The following is a 22,478-nucleotide window of genomic DNA, read 5'->3' as shown; positions in this document are numbered from 1 at the left end:
AAACAACAATACATGTGTAAGGTATTTTTTTCAAGAAGATCCTTTTTTTTTAATTTTTTAAAATTTATTTGACAGAGAGAGAGAGAATGAGAGAGAACAAGCAGGTGGAGTGGCAGAGGAAGAGGGAGAAACAGGCTCCCCACTGAGCAGGGAGCCTGACGCGAGGCTCGATCCCATGTCCCTGGGATCATGACCTGAGCAGAAGGCAGACGCTTAACCCACTGATCCACCCAGGCGCCCAAGAAGATCTTTAAAAACAAAACAAAACAAAACAAAACTACTGAGCTTATTCTATTAAATTCATCTGAAGATGACTCAGGTGTCTTTTTTTCTTTTCCTCAGATGCCTTTTTTTTTCTCATAAAACTCATATCGTGTTTGCCTTTTATTTCACACGTTTTTCCCGTATCATGGTCAGATGTTGAGAAGATGATATTGCTGTCAGTTTTCCTATTTTACAGGAGGGGCAACTATTAAAAAGCCTGGATTGATGGCATAATTCTAACTAGATTTCGGTTCTCCAAACTTTTTCTTCCAGGGCTCTTATCACTTGATTTACACAACCTCTCTATCACTCTCAGTGCTGTTGTCACGTCATTATGAACCATGGCATGTGGTTTCTGAATGGCTCTATTTTCAAAATGAAGAACACACATCTGAGGCAAGAATTCAAAGGTTATTCTTTGACAAAGCTAACAAAAATGTATGCCTGTAAATCTTTAGCTAAAAGAAATACATCACGTTCTATAGATAAAGACTCAAAACACAAATTACTTTGTCTGCTATCCAATACGTTGAGTAAATACATGACTGTTCGGTTAAAATATGTGATTACAAAGGGGGAAAGTGGTGAGATCTAAATGTAATTTTTCCGTGAAAGCCTTATAAAATCTATTTCAGGAAAATCGGTCTTCGGTGGAAGATTATTTGAAAGCCCAGAACAAAAAAATGTAGGTTAAAACTATCCTAATTTATAGCCCACCGGATGGCTCGGGCTTTTGTGAGGGAGTTTATTGGTACATTAGGAACGGCAAAGGTATAAACATGCACATGCAATCAGCAGAGAACTGAAAAGTAGAAAATTAAGCAAAGGCTCGAAGTGGTTGGAATCTTTTCTGGGCAAGAATATTGGCTATTTGAGTCATTCTAAGAGCAGGCAAAGAGTAGATAAAGATCTAAGTAGCTACCTCCCTTCAATTCAACTGTACATGTACAATGATTCCACGCAGGAAGAAAAATGCTCAAAATATCACATTGTCTCTCCAGTAAGTGGAAGAAAAGATGTTTTTATATTTTTATTGTTATCATTGTTCTCTCCAGAGGACGGAAACTCACAACAGAGCCACAAATACTCAACACACTGGACATCTTAAAAGTTCGATACAGGAAGGCATTAAATACAAGGCTCTGGCCACAAAAATGGGAAAGTGACTGAGCCACCACATCGTTTGTCTTGAACTTAACATTGCCAAGAAATTGCAATATTGGCACAGAATACAGAAATCATTTCCTCTGGTGCTCTTCATTCCCAAAGCCCTGACTCAAGAATGGTGAGCAAGGAGATGCTGAACGAAACCCTGATAAAAATGACTTTCAAAGGGCCAAGTCAAAGAAGGTCAAGGAAATGAGTGCATGGATTTTTGAAAACCTGCAGGAGTGACTTAGAAAATATAAACCAGATGACTCAGCAATATGGTTTAGAAAACACATATAAGACCCCTGTTTAAAAAAAAAAAAATGGAATACCAATAAAAGAGTAAAAAATAAAAATAATTAAAAATAATTAAAAAAAACAATAGACAGAGTGTGTCAAAATGGCTGGTAGATATATTTCATTTCCTGCTCATCTTACAGAATGAATAGGGGTTCCAGTGCCTATGAAGATCTAGCCTCTTCCAGCCAGGATCCCCAAAGGGGATCCAAGGGAGCATATCCAAAAGGAACATAATGTTAAACAGAAAATTTTAAACACCATGAAAGGTGGAGAGAGAAACCACAGAAGAAGGGCAAAGGTCTGTATTTGCATGGCTTGTGGCACTTTCCTCCTGCTTTTTGGAAAAGGGGTCCCACCATTTTCATTTTAGACTGAACTCTGCAACTCAAATCTGTTTCAGTGGCAAAGAGAATGTATTGGTTTGAGAGACTTAAGAGTCTAAAGTAGATATCCTTTGGAGGATACCTCAGAAAGGACTCTCAGGATTTTAGCTGGGTCTTGGCAGGTTGTTCATGTTCATTGTGAGGCATGCACAGTCAGGATTGGGTCTTCACTGATATGTTCCAAGATTCAGTCTCCAGGAGAGCAGTGAAGCTACCATGTGGTCCTTTCCAGCTTTCTGAATGAACATCTCATCTTCCAGAGATTCCTTGAGCTCTGTTCACTGTCTGGGGTGGGGGGGTCTTCAGCCTTCAAATATTCTGGGCAAGGCTGGCTCCTGCGACTTTGGAATGGAAGAGCCTGAGCTGTATGGAGTTCTGAGGGGAAGGTGACTTCCTGTCTCGTTTTCCTCACTGTGCTGGAATTCCCATCAGCCTCCAGAATGGGGCTTCAGAAGGGAGGTGCCCATTACATCACACCAGGCTGATACCTGGAGTCCCATCCCACACTGACTGAAGACCATACTCAAAGAAAAATTTCAGTTAATGCGAAGTTCATTCCAAAATCCCCAGAGAATAATAAAAATAGGCATGATAGGGGCCAATTCCGATGGGACAATAATGCTAAACAACTGATGAACTGGAAATTAAAAGGCAAAAGGAGTTTCTGAATAGTCCTTTTAGTAATAATATACATAGGAAGGGGAAATCCACTCTTAGGGAAGGGTTCACTCTGAATTTCATAAATAATTCATAACTTTTGGCAATGGTTTCAAGGCAATTTGGGAAGGAACAGAAAATAGTAAGTCCAGAGAACAAAAATTACAACTGCTTTATATGAAAGAGATAGACATAGGACTTCATAGTTTGGGTTACAGAATTTGCTTTGGGATCTAGACTGTCTATTGATATCATTGCAGAAAATAATTCCAAAGGAAAAATCTATTCTTATTTGATCCCAGAGCACCTTTTTACTTGATAGCAAAACATACTATTGCAGAGAATCTGTGGTGTGTTACTTACATCATGTTCTCCTTTGTTAAAGCTAATACATGCTGTGCTAGGTCCTGTGTTAAATGCTCTCGCACACTCAATCCTAGGTAATCTCTACGTCTCTAGGAGATGCATTATATCACTCTTCCCATTTCACAGAAATTGGGACTCAGAGACATTACATATCTTGCACAATATCTCAGGGAAAACTAGCAAGTCCAGGACTCATCCAGGTGCGTCTGACTGCCCATGGGGTGAATTTTGTATTACACAATTTGTCACAAGCCAGAAGGTCTGGGATGCTCACAGCTTCTAGAGAAAAACTTTATTTTATTTTTTTAAGATTTTTTAAGTAATCTCTACACCCAACATGGGACTCAGACTCACAACCCCAAGATCAAGAGTCACATGCTCTACCATCCAAGCCAGCCAGGCGCCCCTACAGAAAAACTTTAAAGGAAGGGAAGGAAGCTAGATACTGCGGACCAAGCCTACCTGTATGCTGCCAGTTTCTTAATTTATATGCCCTTTTCCTCAATTCATAAATGGAGAAAATATTACTATTCTTACTTTTTCTTGACTTTGACTTCCCAAAACACAACATCCTTGTGAGCTCAAAATAAAAATGTGTTTGATCATACTCAGAACAGCATGAGGGGGAAAAAGTTTAAAAATTATTTTATTTCAAGAAATTTGTTCTGGAAGAATGGGGTTTTGTTTTTAAAGATTTCTATTTATTCATTTGAAAGAGCCAGCACAAGCGGTGTGGGGCGGGGCGGGGGGGGGGGTAGAGGGGCAGAGGGAGAAACAGACTCCCTGCAAAGCAGGGATCCCAAAGTTGGGCTCGATCCCGGGACCCCTGGGATCATGACCCGAGCCAAAGGCAGATGCCCAACCGACTGAGCCACCCAAGCGCCCCTGGAAGAATGGTTTTAATAAAAATCCAAACTATCCATATTGAGTATAAAGTTTTGCCGTGCGTGCGTGTGTGTGTGCACTCATCAATGTATCATATACCTATTAAGAGAAACCCTGGACATTCTATAAATGTCAACAGTATGTGTGAAAGACTCATCCACATGCCTGAGGGTAGTTATATTGTATTCATTCTCACTGCTGTACATTATCCAGTGGAACAGTTCACTGGATCTCAGATTACCGTGGCTCCATATCCAGGATCTACTACGTATACAAGTTTTACACTATTGTTCACACAGTCTTTTCCAGGTTTCTTCCGATTAATGGATGATTTCTAGAAAGCACTAGTAATGCTTTCGTTCCTGTCCTAATTGAAAACCTTAACTAAAAAATGCCACGAAAACCTGCAATAACAAGGGGAATTTGTCTTCACGGGGGCACTTGGACCATTTGCCACCCTTCCCAGCATAAAATTAAAAAAACAAAAAACAAGTTTGAACACTAGAGGGCAACATTGTTCCTCATATACATACTCAAAAGAGAAACTAGGGATGCATAAAATTCCTCAATATTTTTTCTTCCCTTTAAGACTCTCTTTGATACATACAATCTGATGACTTTGGAGATATGTATATACCCATGAAACCATCACCATAATCGAGGTAATAGACATATCCATCATTTCCAAGAGATTCCTCCTGCCTTTCCCTGCTTTTTTTGTGGTAAGAATGCTTCATCTGAGGTCTACCCTCTTCACAGTTTCAAGTATACAACACGGTATTGCCAACCGTAGGCTCTATGTGCACAGCAGATCTTAGAATTTGCTCATCTTGTGTAACTGAAACTCTAATACCTGTTGAAAAACATCTCCCCATTCTCCCACATACCAGCCTCTGGCAACCACCATTTTACTGTTTCCATGAACTGACTATTTTAGATACCTCATATAACTGGAATCAAGCAGTGTTTGTCCTTCTGTGATTGGCTTATTTCACTTAGCGTAATGTCCTCCAGGTACATCCATGTTGTCCCAACTGACAAAATTTCCTTTTGTTTTTTTAAGGGTGGATATATAATATTTCATTCTATGTACATACCACATTTTCTTTATCCATCCATCCTTTGATGGACACTTAGGTTGTTTCCATGTCTTGGCTATTGTGAATAATGCTGCAATGAACATGGGAATGAAGCTGTCACTTTGAGATACTGATTTCAGTTCTTAGGGGCATGTCCCCAGAAGTGGGATGGCTAGATCATACGGAGATTCTATTTTTAATTTTTTGAGGAAGCTCTGTACCGTTTTCCATAACTGCTTTTTCCAGACACTATGGATGATCTGCCCATGTCCCTGGCATTGACCAAAGCCTCTACTTGGCTACTACTTCCCTTATCCCCTCATCTATTTAAGGATATTGTAATGTTTTTCTCTCACCAGCTGTATCAATGTCTTCCTCTTTACCGTGTCATTTGCAACATCAGGAGCTAGAGGGGAAGATGGGGTGCATAAAGATAGTTTAAGTAAGTTCTTTATTGAAATATAATGTATAGAGAGAGAAAAGCACACAAATCATAAGTACGTGGTTTAATGGTTTTTCACAAAGTGAACACACTGAGCTCTGAATTCAAGAGAAAGAACAGGACCTGCCTATCCAAAGTCCCCCTTGTGCCCCCTTCAAGTCACTACCCACCAGTGTCAACCACCATTTTGACTTTTCACTTTTCCCCCCATTCTATATAGATAGGAAAGTACAACAAGCCTTTTTTGTGTCTGGCTTCTTTTGGTCAACAGTATGTGTGAAAGACTCATCCACATTCCTGTGGATAGTTATAGTGTATTCGTTCTCATTGCTGTACATTATTCCATTGTACATATTCACCAGAATTTGTTTACCCTTTCCACCTGCAACAGACGTGTGAGTTGTTTCCAGTCTAAAATATTATAAGCAGTGTTGTTATGAACAACCTTGCATGTGCCTTTTGTGTCTTGTGTATTTCAGTGGGTATATGAGTGTATGGAATATACATATATGTGATAGATACTAGGTGGATAAAACATCAGCATGCTTGTCTGCAAAAGCAAAGGTCTCGATTGTATGAGGGGGATGTATGGAACATAGCGTATAAGCTTCATGGATTTAAAGACCATTAATATGTTTCATCTCTCAAGTGCATTTATGTATTAATCTGCAGCCTGGACCTTCTCCGAAAACTCTAGACCCTCGCCCCCATGGCCAACTCAACTCTTCCACTTCACCGTCTAATAAGTATCTCAGATTAACCTATCCAAAGCCACACTTAGTCCCTTGTCCAAATTTGTTCTTCCTCAGTCTATGTCATTTCATGGAATAGCAACTCCATAATTCAGATCATGCTAGTCGGAGATCTCTCATCTTTCACTCCTCTCTTTCTCTCACACTCTGTTTCCAGCTGTTCAGCTTTTTCTTTCAACATCCAGAATTTGACTACTTCTCAACAGCCCCCAGCTAATTAGTCTGAACTAATTAGTCTGTCCACCATTCTGATCCAAGCCCCCATCATCTCTCTACTCTGTCTTGCAATAGCCTTTGACCTTTGACTTCTGTCCCTGATTCTGTCCTTGCCCCTTTGCATTCTGCTCTTCCCATAGGAATCAGAGCAGAGTCACGAGCCTACAAAACATAATGAAGTCAGTGATACTGTGCTACGTACTAAGCAATGTATATTTGGTCTCTCTCACAGTCCCCGGCACAGAGTTCCTAAAACCTTTGTAATTTGCTAGGTTATGAGGGTGATAAAGGTGTCTTTTGTTATATTAATATGGTGACTTTGCGGAAGCTCCTAAGTAACCTAAGGATGAGGTCTGGTTGGCAGAGGACCCAACCATGAGATTAGAGGGTTGGAGATTCTGGTCTCACCCTTGACCTGCTGGTAGGCTATGGGGGAAGAAGAGCTGGAGATTGAGTTCAGTTGCCAAAGGCCAGTGATTTGATCAATCATGCCTATGTCATGAAGCCTCCATGAAAACTCCAAAGGTCAAGATTCAGAGAACTTCCATGTTGGTGAACACGTATCGACATGCCCAGAGAGGGCATGGGGAAGCTCCTTCCAGCATTCCTTACTCCGTGTACCGCTTCATCTGGCTGTTCATCTGTATCCTGTATAATATCCTTCTCATAAACTACTAAGTGTAAGTAAATGTTTCTCTGAGTTCTGTGAGCCACTCTGACAAATGAGTCAAAGCTGAGGAGGGGGTCATGCGAATGTCCGATCCACAGCCAGTCCGTCGGTAGCATGGGTGACGAGCTGGACTTGTGGCTGGCTTCTGAAGGGGCTGGGAGCTGAGGGGGGGGGCAGTCTTGTGGGACTGAACCCTTAACCTGTGGGATCTGGCACCATCTCCAGGCCAGAACTAATTGTTCGGTGCACAGAAAAAAAACATACAATTGGAAGTTCACTCTGCTAAGAACCATCTAGTGTCTTCCAAGCTCACTCCAAATAAAAGCCAAAATCTTTACACATGACATCTAGGCCCCAGCATAATTTTCTCTCCATCACTTATTTGTCCTTGCTCCTGACCATTCTCCCCTCTCACTCTGCTTCCTCACTCTGTTCTTCTAACAGTCCTGCTTCAGTAGGCTATTTGCATTTATTGTTCCAATGCCTTAAAATATTCTTTCCCCCAAATATTGGCATGACTTGCTCCTTCAATTCCTTCAACTCTTTATTAAAATGTCTTTTTGAAAGGCTTTCCTTTGCCACTCTGTGAAAAATTGCATCAATGATCCATATACCCCCTCTATATTTTATGGGTTTGTTTTTTTTTTTTAACTTATCTTGTTGGGTTTTGTTTTGTTTTGTTTTTAAGATTTTATTTATTTGACCGAGAGAGACACAGCGATAGAGGGAACACAAGCAGGGGGAGTGGGAGAGGGAGAAGCAGGCTTCCCGTGGAGCAGGGAGCCCGATGCGGGGCTCAATCCCAGGACCCCGGGACCATGACCTGAGCCGAAGGCAGACGCTTAACAACTGAGCCACCCAGGCACCCCTTGTTGGGGTTTTTTCATGGACTACTTTTTTTAGTAGAAAGTATGTTCCACACATGCCGGTAAGTTTGTCTGCTCTGTTCACTTCATACTAAACTAAAAAAGTTTACCTTTGTACAAAACCAGGGATTAAGAAAGGAACTGCCATATAGGAAGAAGACTCACTTTTGGAAAAATATTCCTATTTTCCAATGGCAGGAGGAAATAATGTATTATATTCTGTATATTCCACCATAAACTCAACATGTCCAAAACCAAGCTCATTATCTTTTCTGTCTTCTGGGCTTTCTGATTTGGTTGGTAGTAAGCACTAGCAGACACCAAGATAGGAACCTGGGAGGCATTCCACCGTCATCATGCTTACCTGCTTCGTTTTAAATGTGTGTTTAGGTTGTTTCCCATCCTCACCTGACTCTAGCTCAGTCTGAGCAGGAACCTGATTTGTCTTATCCACTCTTGTACACTCAATGTCTGGTGCCATACCTGTCATGTGGTAAGAGTTTCATAAATCTTGGCTAGATAAATGTCACTGAGTACATTCTAGACTCTTCCTTTTCTCTCATTTCCACTTTCTAAGAGTCTTCAAGCCCCTGGTTCTAGTCCTAAATGTCTCTCTAATTCACCCCTTCCCCCCCCCCCAACAATCTTGTCCAGGCCTTGCTCATTCTTCCCATTAATTCTTTCACTAACCTACTAACTAGACTCTGTATCCACACTTACCCTGCTCTTGTCTATCCTTCTACACAGCTTTCTAAGCACCTGCTTATACCCTTTAAAGGATGCCCCCTTGCCTACAGCATGGAGTCTCACCTCCTTTGCAAGTTCTGAAGCTTACCTCTCCCCCATCAGCCCCCATGTCTCCAACTAAGCCAAAGCACTCATGGTTCCCAGGCTTCAGCAGGCCCTGTCCTGCCTCCACACTCCTACCTGTGCTATGGCATTAACCTGGAGCACTCCCGCCCACCTATCCATGCCTGCTTAATTAACTCCTGCTCATTTGCCACTGTCCCAGGATATACCTCTAAGATAGCCCACGTCCCATAGTGCTAGAACTCTCTGTTCATCTTCCTTCTCCACCTGTCCCTTGAGGGCAGGAATTCTGTGTTTTCTCTTTGTATTCCAAGAGCTTGTGTTGCGCCTCTGTGATGGTGGGTCCTTGAAGAATATTTACTGAACTATAGTTTGTGAACACGTCTTCATTTATGAGGTTATCTCTTTACCTCACCCCATTTTTAGCTTCCTTTGTTACTTTGCTTTTCATGCTTATGAAGGGTTGAATTTTTCATGATTTTTAAGAAGTCTTTCTTTTCAAAACTACATATCAAAATTGTATGGTGGTAACTGGGTTCAAAAAACCAAAATCCTAGAGTTGAGTTTTAAGTCAGTTTACCAAGACATGAGGTGTCCAGCTTGCCTGACTGGGGTGAGGAGGGGATGCAGTTAGGTCTCCTTGCCCAGACCTGCCCACCATCCCTGCCAGGGGAGGACTGGCCCCCGGGTCTCTCACTCAGGATGCCTGCTATGGGCTCAATTGAGGGTCCCCCAAAAACTCACGTTTTGAAGTCCTAACCCCTAATAATTCAGAATGTTACTATATTTGAGATAGGGTCTTCACAGAAGTGATTAAGTTAAAATGAAATCATTAGGATTTACCCTAACCCAATATGACCACCATCAGAAGGTTTTCGGACACAGACACACCTAAAGGGAAGATGATGTGAAGGTAAAGGAAGAAGATGGCCGTCGACATGCCAAGAGCGGGCGCCTCAGGAGAAACTCTGCTGACATCTCGATCTCAGACTTCTAGCCTCCAGAATTATCTGGATCACCCAGTCTATGGTGCTTTGTTAGGGTAGCCTTAGCGAACTAACACACTAACATTCTTGTGTCTGTCCTTTCCACGTGCCTTTTGCAACAGGGGAAACACTGTGCATACTGTTCCACAATCCGCTTTTTCACTCAGTCGTAAGTAAACATCTTTCCATGTGGAGCATTTTTAATGGCCCAACAGCCTTTTGGGGTATCACGAAACATTGTACAGTCTTTTCTTAAAGGAGCCATGCCTTGTTTTTTCAGGACATTTTACGCTTGACTGCCAGAGAATCATTTTGGAAAGTGTGCCATGGGGGGCCTCATGCCCATCAACCCACCTCCCCAATTTCACTTTTTGAGTTAGGAAGGAAGAGAGAGAAAAAAACGAGAAGCAGTCCCTTTTTGGAGAATTAATGATTTCCCATCTTCATGGGAAGCACAAATGTGTAAATTCTTTGAATGCCATAGGCCTTAAGTGATTCTATTTTAAAATATTCTGGAAAGAAAGGAAGGATCCAAAAAGTAACTTGGAATTCACTTGGAATTGTCTTGCAAACAAAAATTGTATAAGCTGAGATACAGTGTGGTTTATTATGTTAATGTGGCACTCGCGTGCCTTTGTTGTTTTACATTTGGGTTTGTTTTCTAAATTAGAATGAAAACATTTTATAAACATGTCTTGTGCCTTGTGTAGGGCTTCAATGATGAGAGATGTTATATTGAAGTGGGTAAGAACTCAAGCTTTGGTGGCTGCTGGACCTCCATTCAAATCTCAGCTCCCCTAACTAACAGACCATGATGTCTGGACCACCCAGCTCTGTCTCTCTAAGTATCTTCCACATCGGATCATCTGTGACATATCCAGACTAGCAATCCCACTCTAGGGTCTTGTGGGGAAGAATAAATGAAATATAATTTACTTAGTGTGGTGCCTACACATGGTAGATATTAGCTAAGAGAGATAGATACCTGTTTTTTTGTTTTTTTTTTTTTTAAGAAAACAATTACATGGGGCACCTGGGTGGCTCAGTCAGTTAAGCATCTGCCTTCAGCTCAGGCCATGATCCCAGAGTCCTGGGATCGAGTCCTGCATCGGGCTCCCTGCTCAGCGGGGAGCCTGCTTCTCCCTCTCCCTCTGCTGTTCCCCCTGCTTGTGCTATCTCTCTGTGTGTCAAATAAATAAATAAAATCTTAAAAAAAAAAAGAAAAAAGAAAACAATTACATTACTATATGTATAAGTGGTACATAATATGCAATATTATACATATAAGTACATTATGCATTATCATGCATATATGCATTATACATCATGCATATAACTACTACATGATTACTATAATTACAATAAATATTTATCAGGCAGCATTTGTCCATGCATAAACAAACCCTTTTTTTATTAATTTTTATTTTAATTCTAATATAGTTAACATACAGCATTATATTAGTTTCAGATGTACAATATAGTGATTCAAAAATTCTATACATTACTCAGTGCTCATCATGATAAGTGTAGTCTTTAATCCCTATCACCTACTTCACCCATCCTCCCACTCACCTCCCCTCTGATAACCATCAGTTTGTTCTCTGTAGTAGAGTCTATTTCTTGGTTTCTCTTTCTCTTTTTCCTTTTGTTCATTAGTTTTGTTTCTTAAATTCTACATATGAGTGAAATCATACGGTATTTCTCTTTTACTGACTGACTTATTTTGTTTAGCATTATACTCTCTAACTCTATCCATGTTGTTGCAAATGGCAAGATTCCATTCTTTCTGATGACTGAATACTATTCCATTGCATATACATACCACTTCTTCATCCATTCATCTATCAACGGACCCTTGGGCTGCTTCCATATCTTGGCTATTGTAAAAGTGCTGCTATAAACATAGGGGTGCATGTATCCCTTTAAATTAGTGTTTTTACATTTTTTGGGTAAATACCCAGAAGTGCAATTGCTAGATCATAGGATAGTTCTATTTTTAACTTTCTGAGGAATCTCCATACTCTTTTCCACAGTGGCTGCCCCAGTTTGCATTCCCAAAAACAGTGCACGAGGGTTCCTGTTCTCCACATCCTTGCCAACACTTGCTGTCTCTTGTGTTTAGATTTTAGCCATTCTGACAGGTGTGAGGTGATATCTCTTTGTGGTTTTGATCTGCATTTCTCTGATGATAAGTGATCTTTTCATGTGTCTGTTGGCCAGATAGATAGATACCTTTTACTGCTATTGCCCGTGCAACTTTTCTGTAAGGAAATCTCACATTCTGAATACAAGATTTGTATCATATATAAAGCATGCTGACTTAGGTAATATTTTGTCCTACTCTTCACTGGTTGATTGGGAAAAAGAACACGACCTAAAAAAATAAAGTTTGTAAAAAGTAAGCTATCATTTGAGAACAGAAATTAACTTATTCTTTGTTGTCACCACAGTAACACGGGAATGACTTTTAAAATTTTTTGTTTCTACACAAAAGATACCTTTTTATGAACAAGTAGTTTGGTTTCAGTTATTCAGATTCATTGACCCCCTCTGTAAATATTACAGAGTTCTGGAGAGTAAATATAGACAGAGGGGCAGAGAGTTAACAAAGGTTGATGTTTTTTGGATTGGAGGCCATGGGAACTGAATCACCCCAGATAAAGCTGAGCAGACTTCACCCATCTATGTAGATGATGGGATCTCTTCTTTGTGTGGAATGGACATTTCCTCACAGTTACATAATATCACCTATTTCTGTATAACTTGGGGGAACAACAGTTTAAAGTAAGAGTACTCTCCTCTCAGTAAAGGTTAGTATTTTAAGAATCAAAATAATTTTAATGCGCCATTATAATGTAAACCAGCCACATTTTCTAGCTAATTTGAGCTTTCCTTAGGAAAAAAATTACACATCACATTTTCTTTGCTCAAGACATCAAATCATCTTTGTTGCTCTTTTATTTTAACTTCGATTTCCTTTCTAAAGTTCGCTCCATGGTGTTTCAGGATTCTGCCCCTTTCTTCTGCTCCTCATCAAACCACCTTTGATTATGAGGTCACGTGCCTGCCTCTCACCCAGAATCCCCTAACCCACCTGCTGATACGCCTGGTCGCTCTGAACATTCTATCCTCCACTCTGAGACTTCTAAAATGTTTCTTCCACAGAACACCAAAGGCCTGGGCCTTGAGTCAAGGCAGCTTTTCCCCTAGAATTATACTGAACCAGAATAATTCTTGACCGCCTTTGCTAAATGATTTTCTATGTTCTCTCCTCTTAGAAGGTGATTTAGGGAATGATGTGTTGAAGTAGTATTTTCTCTTAATGGTAAGGAAAGAAAAGTCCTTGAAGAAGACAGGCTTTGATTGTTGAGAAATTACTTTGGGCTTCACTCCATCCCTCCCTCCCTGCCTACCCACATCACTGCAGCAGGCAACTACAAGGATCCAACAGGGCCAAAACACACTGACTAAATGGAACTACAGTGCTTCCTGACATGCTGAACACTCAGCCTTCAGATGACGCAAGATGGTGGTACAAGTTAGTCATGTGCAAACAAGAGTGGCCCATAACTAGCTTTATTTGCTTGGGTTCCAAGTGTCACCACCTACACTGTACCAAGCCTATGATAGCGATGATAATCCTCGTTCCTTTATTCATTGATACAGCGATCACTAGGTCCAGCAGGAATAAGAATGAACAAAACAGTATCCGTGGTCATCAATAACTCATCATCTAACAGACAAGAGGACAATTCCAAAACAACATAGAAACCCCGTGATAAGTATGCAGCATACAAGGAGGGGCTTCAAACCCAGAGTGTGGGGGAGGAGGTACCAGCAAAGACTTCCCGGGAAAGGCAATGTCAGAACTGAATCTTCTACTCGAAATCTCAGAGATCAAAATATTTTTGCACACATAGAAAAATCCTTGTGTTTCATTCAAGCAGATTACCTCTCAAGCCAACTTGCTCCACAAACACTCTCAATTCCCATTGGAAAATGGGCTCCAGAGCTGTGATTTCTTTATGGAATTAAATTTTATCCATTTTCTTTTACTTCTTCTTCTCCTGGGATGAGACCATAAATCCTGTTCACAAAATAGGTATTTCTCGACTTTTAAAACTTTGGTTCGGAAAACATCCATTTCCTGCTCCGTTAAATAAGGTTCTGGCAGATTCTGGTTCTCACCCTTCTGCCAAAGCCATTACACACGTGGGCTGTGATGTTTGGACAGATTTTAAATAGGAGTGTTGAATCCCAACGGGTGTGTCCTGATGCGATAATTGCTTTTGGGACAGGTTATTGTGCACGGTTTCCAGTTCAGGGCGTTCAGCTTAAAATACGTTTTGCCTATCGTGCAAATCATTTGGAAAAAAATCCTTGGTGAACTGCCTATAAAATTCCTAGCACAGGCTAAGTCATACCCTCAAGTATTTCATTTTTCCATTGGACCCAACTTTAGAGACTTTAATTAAAGGCAAATTTTATTACTTTCATTCTAAGGGTGGAGACTGGGAGACGTTAGCATAAAATGAGTCATGCAGAGTTGCAGAAAGGGTCAGATGCAGAATCTTCTGGTAGATGCTAGTTGGGGCTGTCTAGTCATTCAGTGTGACTACCGCTTACATTTCCTTTCAGTAGTATCTTTTTCCATGTTTGTGATATAATGCAAGAAATCTGTAGAAGTGGATGCAGAAAAGAAAATGCAAACCATTGAGATGGATGTCAGGATCGTCCTGTCACCAGCTTTATTTAATCAGTGCATTTTACACGAAAACACGTCTCTAATTTTTTATCCTTCTGAGCACACAGCTAAGCTGTCCTTCAAGATAGTGTCTTGGGGGTCGTACTCCAAGCCTACCCCTGGTCTCTATAAGTACATTCTAGGGTCATATTGATACTAATCGGCTGCTTTTGTGCAAATATGTTGCTCTATTAACTTATTTTTAAGGTATCGTCTATATGAGTGACTGTTCATTAAGAAATATGCTATCAACTGGAGCCAAGAGTCAGGTGGGACTATCCTCTGACTGTTGAGTGTTGAGAATGTTTTTCTTGGCAAATGTTCACTGCTGAAGACAATTAATTAAAAATACGTTAGTAGGCCAATATCTTTGTGGGAGGGTTGCACAATGATCAAGTGTAATCCTTGATAATCCTGGTCCTTGCTATGGTCCTGCAGTAGGTACATTCCCCAAGGCAAGGAAACTCTCTCCCCAGGTGGTAAAAGTATGGTTGCCTCCAGCAGGAAGCCCTCCTCTTCTTAGCAGCTGTTTCACTGACTCACCATGTGGGTGCAAGTGCCTGAGCCGCAGCAAGCTGCAGCATTCTAGCCTTGGAAGAGGGCCAGCTGTGAGCGGTGTGGAAACTAATAAATCCACATTCCAGCTCTCCTTTCCACAGTTATTGATCGGGCACCTCCTGAATGCCAGGCTCTGTGCCACACCCCAGGAAGAGGCAAGTGACCACAATGGACACAACCTCATGGAGCTTACAGTCTAGTGGGAGAGACAATCAACAAATGTGGGAACGTATGGAGGACTATGAGAACGTGTAAGGAAGAATCCAAACTAGATGGGAAAATTAGGAAATTAGGCACCTACCAATCTAAGAACTGGCTTTCAAACTTGGCTACACATTGAAATCACCTGGGGAGCTGTAAAAAAAATACTTTTTCCTGGGTTTCAGCCCCAGAGATTCTGATTGGACTGGTATGGGATGAAGCCTGGGAATCAAGATTCTTTAAAGCTCCCTAGGTAATTCTAATGCACAGCAAAACTTGGGAACACGAGTCTAAGGGTAAGTGAGAGTGAGTCCAGTGAAGGTTGTCCTAGCAGAGGGAAGAGCATGGACAGAGACCCAGAGGTCTGGGGAGCTTAGTGCATGCTGGAGCCAAAGCGTCTGGAGTGTCAGGAGGAGGTTGGGAGGGATCAGAGATGAAGCTGAGGATGAGTATGGAGAAGTAAGCTGCATCTAGACCACACATGGCCCTGGTAAGTCAAGTTGCAGATTCTGCACTTTTTAGTAAGAGCAATGGGAAGACACTGGATGGCTTTACACAAGGAAGGGACGTTATCAGACCTGTGTTTATAAAAGCCATCTCTGATTGCTGGGCAGACAGTGTATTAGAGGTGATATGACATGAGGATATTAACATAAGTCAAAGAGCACGATGAACAGGAACAGGAACAGGGTCATGCCGAGCAAAGCAGAAAGGAGTCAGGCTCTCCCAGCTGATCCTCGACAGTGGGAAGAATCAGATTTTCTTTCAAATAAGCCACATGGAGGCCAACTCCCTCCCATTACACTGACCTCCTGTCTTCTATCATCTAGATCTAAATTCTGCCTTCACCCATCCCCTTCTTCCACCTCCTAAGACTGTGCTGAAGAAGCAGACAGGAGGGCATGAACAGAGAGGAAAGAGCTCCAAGGGAAGAGACTTCTCTGCTTTCCCATGGCGATCGTCTGCAGTGTCCTGAGAATAGAACATGAAAGCCGAGTACCTTCTGCAAGAGCTAGAGGGTATGCCCTGAGAGGGGAGAGGAGTCGTTCCCAAATCTTCATGACCCACAGCTGCCATACTGGCTGGAAGAGCCACTTGACCACTGTATGAACTTCTCTGGACTCCATGTGTGAACAAACTTGCCAACAGCAGCAACACCATGTGTTATGAATGAGCCACTCCTTCCTTCCACAATAAGGGACAAATTAGGAATGAAATTAGGCTACTTTCCATTCTATCCCAGATTTGTTATTGAACTCTAAAACAAAGCCTTCTTGTATGGTTCTTTTCCACCCACAAAATGAGTGTTTTGATACCCTGGGAGGGAGGTGGAGAACGCTAAACTCTGTATGAGTTCGGCATTCAAAGCAATTAAAGTAGAAATCTACAATGTCTTTTTTAAAAATTAAAATGGAGATCTAATAAAAGCCCTTCAACAGCTTCCATGAGCCAGACTCTACACACACATCTCACCCAACACTGCCAACTCCCCCGTGAGTAAGGCCTTCTTACCACCATTCCACAGAAGAAGAAGCTGATGTTGTGGGAGGCAACTGTAATTTGCCGAAGGACACAGGATTGGCTGGGTTGTAACTTGAACCCCGTTCTAGTCTGACCCTGGAGCGCACATTCTCAATCAGTATGCCCCACTGCTTCCCCAGCTGGATGCTTTCTCAACCTGAGAAAACTCCTGAGCTCCACCTACTCACAGTATTCTGTCACAGGTACGTCTGATGGCACCAACATGACAAGGTCTGAAAATTCAATGTTGGTGAGACGAGGAAATTTTTTGTCTTCTAAACCAGAGGTCGAATCCAGGCCAGTTACTTAAGCTCTCCAAGCCTGTTTTCTCCCCCGTTAAATGGGGATAATAAGAATAATATCTACCTCATAGAGTCTTGCGAAGATTGAATAAGATGATTATATAAAAAAGCATTTAGTACAGGGGCACCTGGGTGGCTCAGTCAGTTAAGTGTCCAACTCTTGATTTCCGCTCAGGTAGTGATCTCAGGGTTGGGAGATCGAGCCCCGCATCGGGCTCCACACTCAGTTCCGAATCTGCTTGAGATTCTCTCTCTCTTCCTCTGCCCCTCCTCCTGCGCTCTCTCTCTCTCTCAAAAAAAAAAAAAAAAGAAAAGAAAAAAGCATTTAGTTCAAATTTATCATGCAGTTAGTGTTCAATAAACGTTAGTGATTATTATTGCTATCATTACAATAGGTTTACACACTTCTTTATCTTTTTACCCCACTTGTGTAGCGCCTTTCACTTTCAAGTGGCAAGTGACAACAAATTTAGATAAAAGACTATAAATAGAGTTCATTGCTTGGCCTTAATTTGTTTGATGGAGATGGGGGGGCGAGTAGTGGGGGGCAGGGAACAGCTCTGCCCATCACCACTAGATGGTGCTAATATATTACAACCCACAAGCAATGCTTGTCATATAAATTTCACAATAAAAAATGTCTGAGGACTGACAGGCGCCATGGTATTGTTTTCTAAATGCTGCCTATTATTCTACTTCTGACACAAGGGCTCAACAGTGCTGCTTACATTAGCCCATGCACCACCCTGAGAAAAAAGGCTGGGATTGTCTTCCTACTGCTTTTAGACGCAAGATAACTAAAATAGCTGTCTTTTGATATCGTAATTAGGGTCACGCAGTCAACAGAAGACATTTATATTTTTTCGCTAAATGTGAAGTGTAATGAGTTGTTGCTATAAAAGAGTGACTCCCTATAAACCGAGATGAGTGAAAGAAGCTTAAACAAAAGTCGTAGAGTTGTTTCCTCCATTAAGAAAAATCACATGCCCTCCCTCCCAGAATTAAAATGTCCTCACAAAATACAACTTAACAATCATTGTGGTGGATTTTCCCTGCCTGATTTCAAAAGTACATTCTTGCCTTTTCTCAAGTTTTTGCATCAAAAATACCCAGTTTCACCCGCAGATGGAAGCCACGAACTCAAGTTCAGGCTAGCCCCCATGAAAAGGTCATTCAAGGATCCCTATTGGTTGCCACATGGCCTTGGTGATGAAAGACTGTTGTCATTTCTCCCTGGGAACCACAGGTGGGAAGAGTTTTTGGCCTCCTCTGTCCCCATCAACAGAGGACTCAGCTTCCCGGAGTTGTACGCCTTGCTTTCCCAAGTGAAAAATTCTCTCTTCACAACCATTATCAGCAGATTTCAAAGTATTCACATATCTCTCACTCACACTTATTCCAAATGATGAGGCAAGGAGCTATTTGCCAAAAGGAAAATATCATGTTATTTTCTGTTCTCACAGCCAAAAATAATTTCAAAGGAGCCTTCCTTTAATTTCCTGTTTTAATTTCCGTGTGGGCAAATGAACAACCCTTGAGAGCTGTATCATTGGGGATTCCAGATACAAAGGAGAAAGGCTTGCCTGTGTGACCCTGGCATGAATCAGATACGTCCCATGACTTGAACACCTCTCATATATTATCTGCCAGCCCATAGACCATTTTGCATGTGTTCTCTCATGTTGGTCTCCATACCAGTACAGTTGGAAGACAAGGCAGTCAATTGCTATCGCTCCCTGTCAGTGCATAGGATCTGACTTGCCCACAATTGAAAGCTGGCTAACGGTAGAGCTGGGACTCAAACCCAAGCGTTCCACATTGCTTTGCTTTTCACTATTGCACATCACACGCTGATTCTAATATCTCCTTCTCAGTTGATATTTATCGATTGCCTTCAGCTCTTCATGGGTGTATGTGGTGTCTGTCCAACTAAATTTTAAATTTAAAGATAATGACTATGTCTAACAAACCTGATGTTCCACAAGGCCTTAAACATGAAATAAATAATGATTGGTTAGGTCTTTATTGTGTGAAGAATGAGAGTAATAAAGGTATTTTACTTATTACCCTTAAATCTAAATAAAATTGAATGTTTAGATTACCCTTTCATAGCAGGGAAAACACATCAGGATTGAAAAATAGACAATTTTTTCAAATTCATTTTAAATGGAAGAAATATGACAATTCAAGGCAGACTCATTTCCTATTCTATATCCATTGTGGGTTTAGGGTATAATTTTGATGACAGCAAAGAGACTGGGGTGTTCTTCTGTTTTCCTTTGCTAAATGACATGATTTGGGTACAAGTAAAATTGTGTTTCTGTGGGTTCGCCTCCATATTTACTCTCTGCCTCACTCCCATTTTCCAGTGTTTCATAGTCTGGAGAGGAAGTGTGGTCTAGTGGTCAGAAAAACAGTTTAGGAGACTAGAGTCGTGGTTTCTATTCCAGTCTTGGTCCTTGACTCATCAAAAGATCTTAGGAGAGTCACTGAAGCATTATGAGCCTCAGTTTATCCACTTTTTTCCAACATCATAGAGATGTTGCTCAGAAAAAATCAGATCATCTAACAATGTGAAATAAGAAAATCTTTGGCTCTAAAAATAAGTAATACCATCTAAATACTAAGCTTCATGAAATTGGTAATAATGGCCAGAAGAAATGACAGAAGAAAAACAGGATTCTATAATTAATTTAATCAACTGAAAGGAGGTATCAAAGACTCCTCTAGTAAGTGTAGGTTTAGCTGGTTATGGGTTACCAACAGAGATAGTCTGGAAAATAATTTATGATGGGAAGAAAATCAAAGAACCAAGAATCTATGGGAGAGGAGTGTCAGGAATCACAGGGTCTTACCCCAGGTCTCCAGAAGGAAAAAGTAACCGACCAGAAGCACTCATATTTCATTTGGGGATCACATTCTTAGACATACCAATAAACCTTCTAGGAGTACCCATCTGATCAGGCTACAAATTCAAAATCTACTTGAGATCCTACTTTCTCTCCACACTTCATTTTCTCCATGTTATCCTACTTCAAGAAGAAAAGATAACAGATGTTATACCTTGTTGAGTTAAAAGGGGAGAAAGGAGAACTCTGAAAAAAAAAAAATCAAAGCCACCCAATTGCTTACACATAGAGAATCATTTTTATTCCATCACATGTTTTGGCTGGTTTATTGACTCTGGTATTCTCAGCCACCAAGAGCCGCCCAAGAAAACAGAACAGGGTTATCTTCAGAACCTCACTGTTGGTTCAGTGATTGTTGTCATTGCATTAGGGATTGCTGTCACCTTCATAAAATAGAGCCTGATGTACCAATAGTTTACTATAATTCTGACACTATACTTAATAATAATAGTTATGATTATTATAAGAATAACAACTATTTATTAAGCATATACTAATTGCCAAACAGAATGCTAAGTGTATTCTATACATGACCTCATTTAACTCTCCCCTAAATCCAGTAAGATAAGAATTGGTATTTTCATTTTACAAATGAAGAAACTCAGACTCAGAAATAAAGTAACTTGCCTGAACCCACAGAGTAAGGAATAAAACCCAAAGCTGTCTGACTCCAAGGTCATGAGCTTGACCTACTTAGGTGGGCTGCTTTCCTCCAACAGGTCAAAAAGGAGCTTGCCCTAAGAGGTGTTAAGGGAGAAGCAAAGAGCTTGACACTCAATACATCTTATTTTCCTAGAAGTAGAGAAGCAAAGAGGACTGTTTCTAAGGCCTCTACGGATTTGTTGGGTTTCTTTTTCTGCTGGAGGCCACCAATTGGCCAAGCTGGTCTCCCTGCTTGAAGACAGATAGAAGGGTAGAGCCAACTCCTGTCTTCATGCCTGCTGGTTAAACACAACAAAGTGTTCCTGGGGGGGAAACAATGAAGAAAATAATGATCCAGGATATCAAGATTCTCAGGATACCGATTGGTGAAAAAGAAGACGAAGGGAGGATATTCAGAACGAGTGCACCTGCGCCTCAGGTATAGGCCATCATCCCACAGACCATGAAGCAGGACCTGCTGAGGATTAACCACAACAACACGTCCCTGCAGGAAAGAATCAGAGGAAATAGCACATTGAATCTAAGGAGTCACAGACCGAAAAGGAAAAAAACCCATCAAGGTGGATGGCACAGCCCAGCCATATGTGGATTTGACATAGGCAGGAACATGTGACTGCAAAAATCCCTAAGAGCTTGAAGAACTGTCAGGAAATTAAAGGGCCAGTAAGGTACAAATATTTTTATCTTTATTTCCAATTTAGGATACAAACTTTGAGTGAGGATAGAGAATATGAGAAGGAAAATTTGATTGGGTGTTCATATAATTTTAGAATCCAAGCTAGCACACTTTTGAAATTAAAAGGGGAGGGTGTTAATTATTAATACCCCAGGAACAACAGATAAACTAGGACTGTCACAGGCAAACTGGAACAAATGGTCACTCTAACCTTTGGGGAAATTTGTCAATACAAGAATAAAAGTTTTGTAGAGAAATCTGGGTAATGGTAAAATACATATATATATGTACATATGTGTAATATGTAAAGAGAGGAACAAAGAAGTTACTGTAATGAAGAAATAGGTTAATCCTGGCACGGCTCATAAAATTGGCACATTGACAAGTTATGGAAGTGAGAAGAGACTTCAATTACTAGAAATGTTGGAAACTTCCATCTGAAAATCAGGTCATCTGATAAATGTCTGGATTTAACTTGCCTGGCTTACAAGTTCACTTCTCAGAAAGTAAAGGAAGTAGCAAAGCAACTGCTACTTTGGATGAAATTCTTCTTAATAATGAGAAACTTCTAGGAGATATGAGATCCAACACATGTTCAGATTGTGTCCTGCTACCAATCCCAACAGTTTCCAAGGAAAGAGACGTGGGATCCCCTCAGACTGAGATGGTTCAAGAGGAAGAAAAGCCCATAGACATGAAAATCACACAACATAGTCACAACGAAGGACATAATACTAAAAAGACCTGTAAAAATAGAGCCAGAGATGCCAAAACCAAGGCAAGGTGAGGCTGGCAAAAAAGTATAAAACTCAAGGAGATTTGCTTTGGAGTCAGATGGAAGACATTATTGGACATGTCCACCCCTTAGAAGCACTGAATGAGCACAGTAAGTGGAAGAGTTGAATGATAATCTACATTATTCCTTTCATTTCCATATTCTTCAAACCAAGGCATGTTATTCATTTATTTCCACTGAAGAAATCTCACTCTGAAGCCTCTGTCTCATGCCTGTGCATGCACAGAATGTACTCCCAAGGAGAATTAAATTTGTAGTCAGTAGGGGTAAATTAGAGAAGATA

The 22,478-nt window shown here is 40.9% G+C and overlaps 1 long non-coding RNA gene across 4 annotated transcripts in view; it reads right to left on the bottom strand.

Annotated features, from left to right (window-relative positions):
- LOC118545981 (uncharacterized) overlaps window positions 1-22,478 on the bottom strand; it is a 125,948-nt gene that overhangs the window by 12,549 nt on the left and 90,921 nt on the right. For 2 of the 4 annotated variants that reach the window (XR_013445492.1, XR_013445490.1), the window contains 2 exons: window positions 17,216-17,441; window positions 11,208-14,502 (listed from right to left, as the gene is read on the bottom strand). The exons of 1 other annotated variant lie outside the window; for it this stretch is intronic. This is a non-coding gene — a long non-coding RNA (uncharacterized LOC118545981). Of the gene's footprint in view, window positions 1-11,207; window positions 14,503-17,215; window positions 17,442-22,478 lie in introns of those variants that run through there. One more of the 4 variants, XR_013445491.1, reaches the window with a different exon arrangement.

The sequence above is a fragment of the Halichoerus grypus genome, chromosome 2 (assembly GCF_964656455.1).
Source record: "Halichoerus grypus chromosome 2, mHalGry1.hap1.1, whole genome shotgun sequence".
In the NCBI taxonomy this organism is placed as follows: domain Eukaryota; kingdom Metazoa; phylum Chordata; class Mammalia; order Carnivora; family Phocidae; genus Halichoerus; species Halichoerus grypus.
This window is presented reverse-complemented; position numbering and strand designations above follow the sequence as displayed.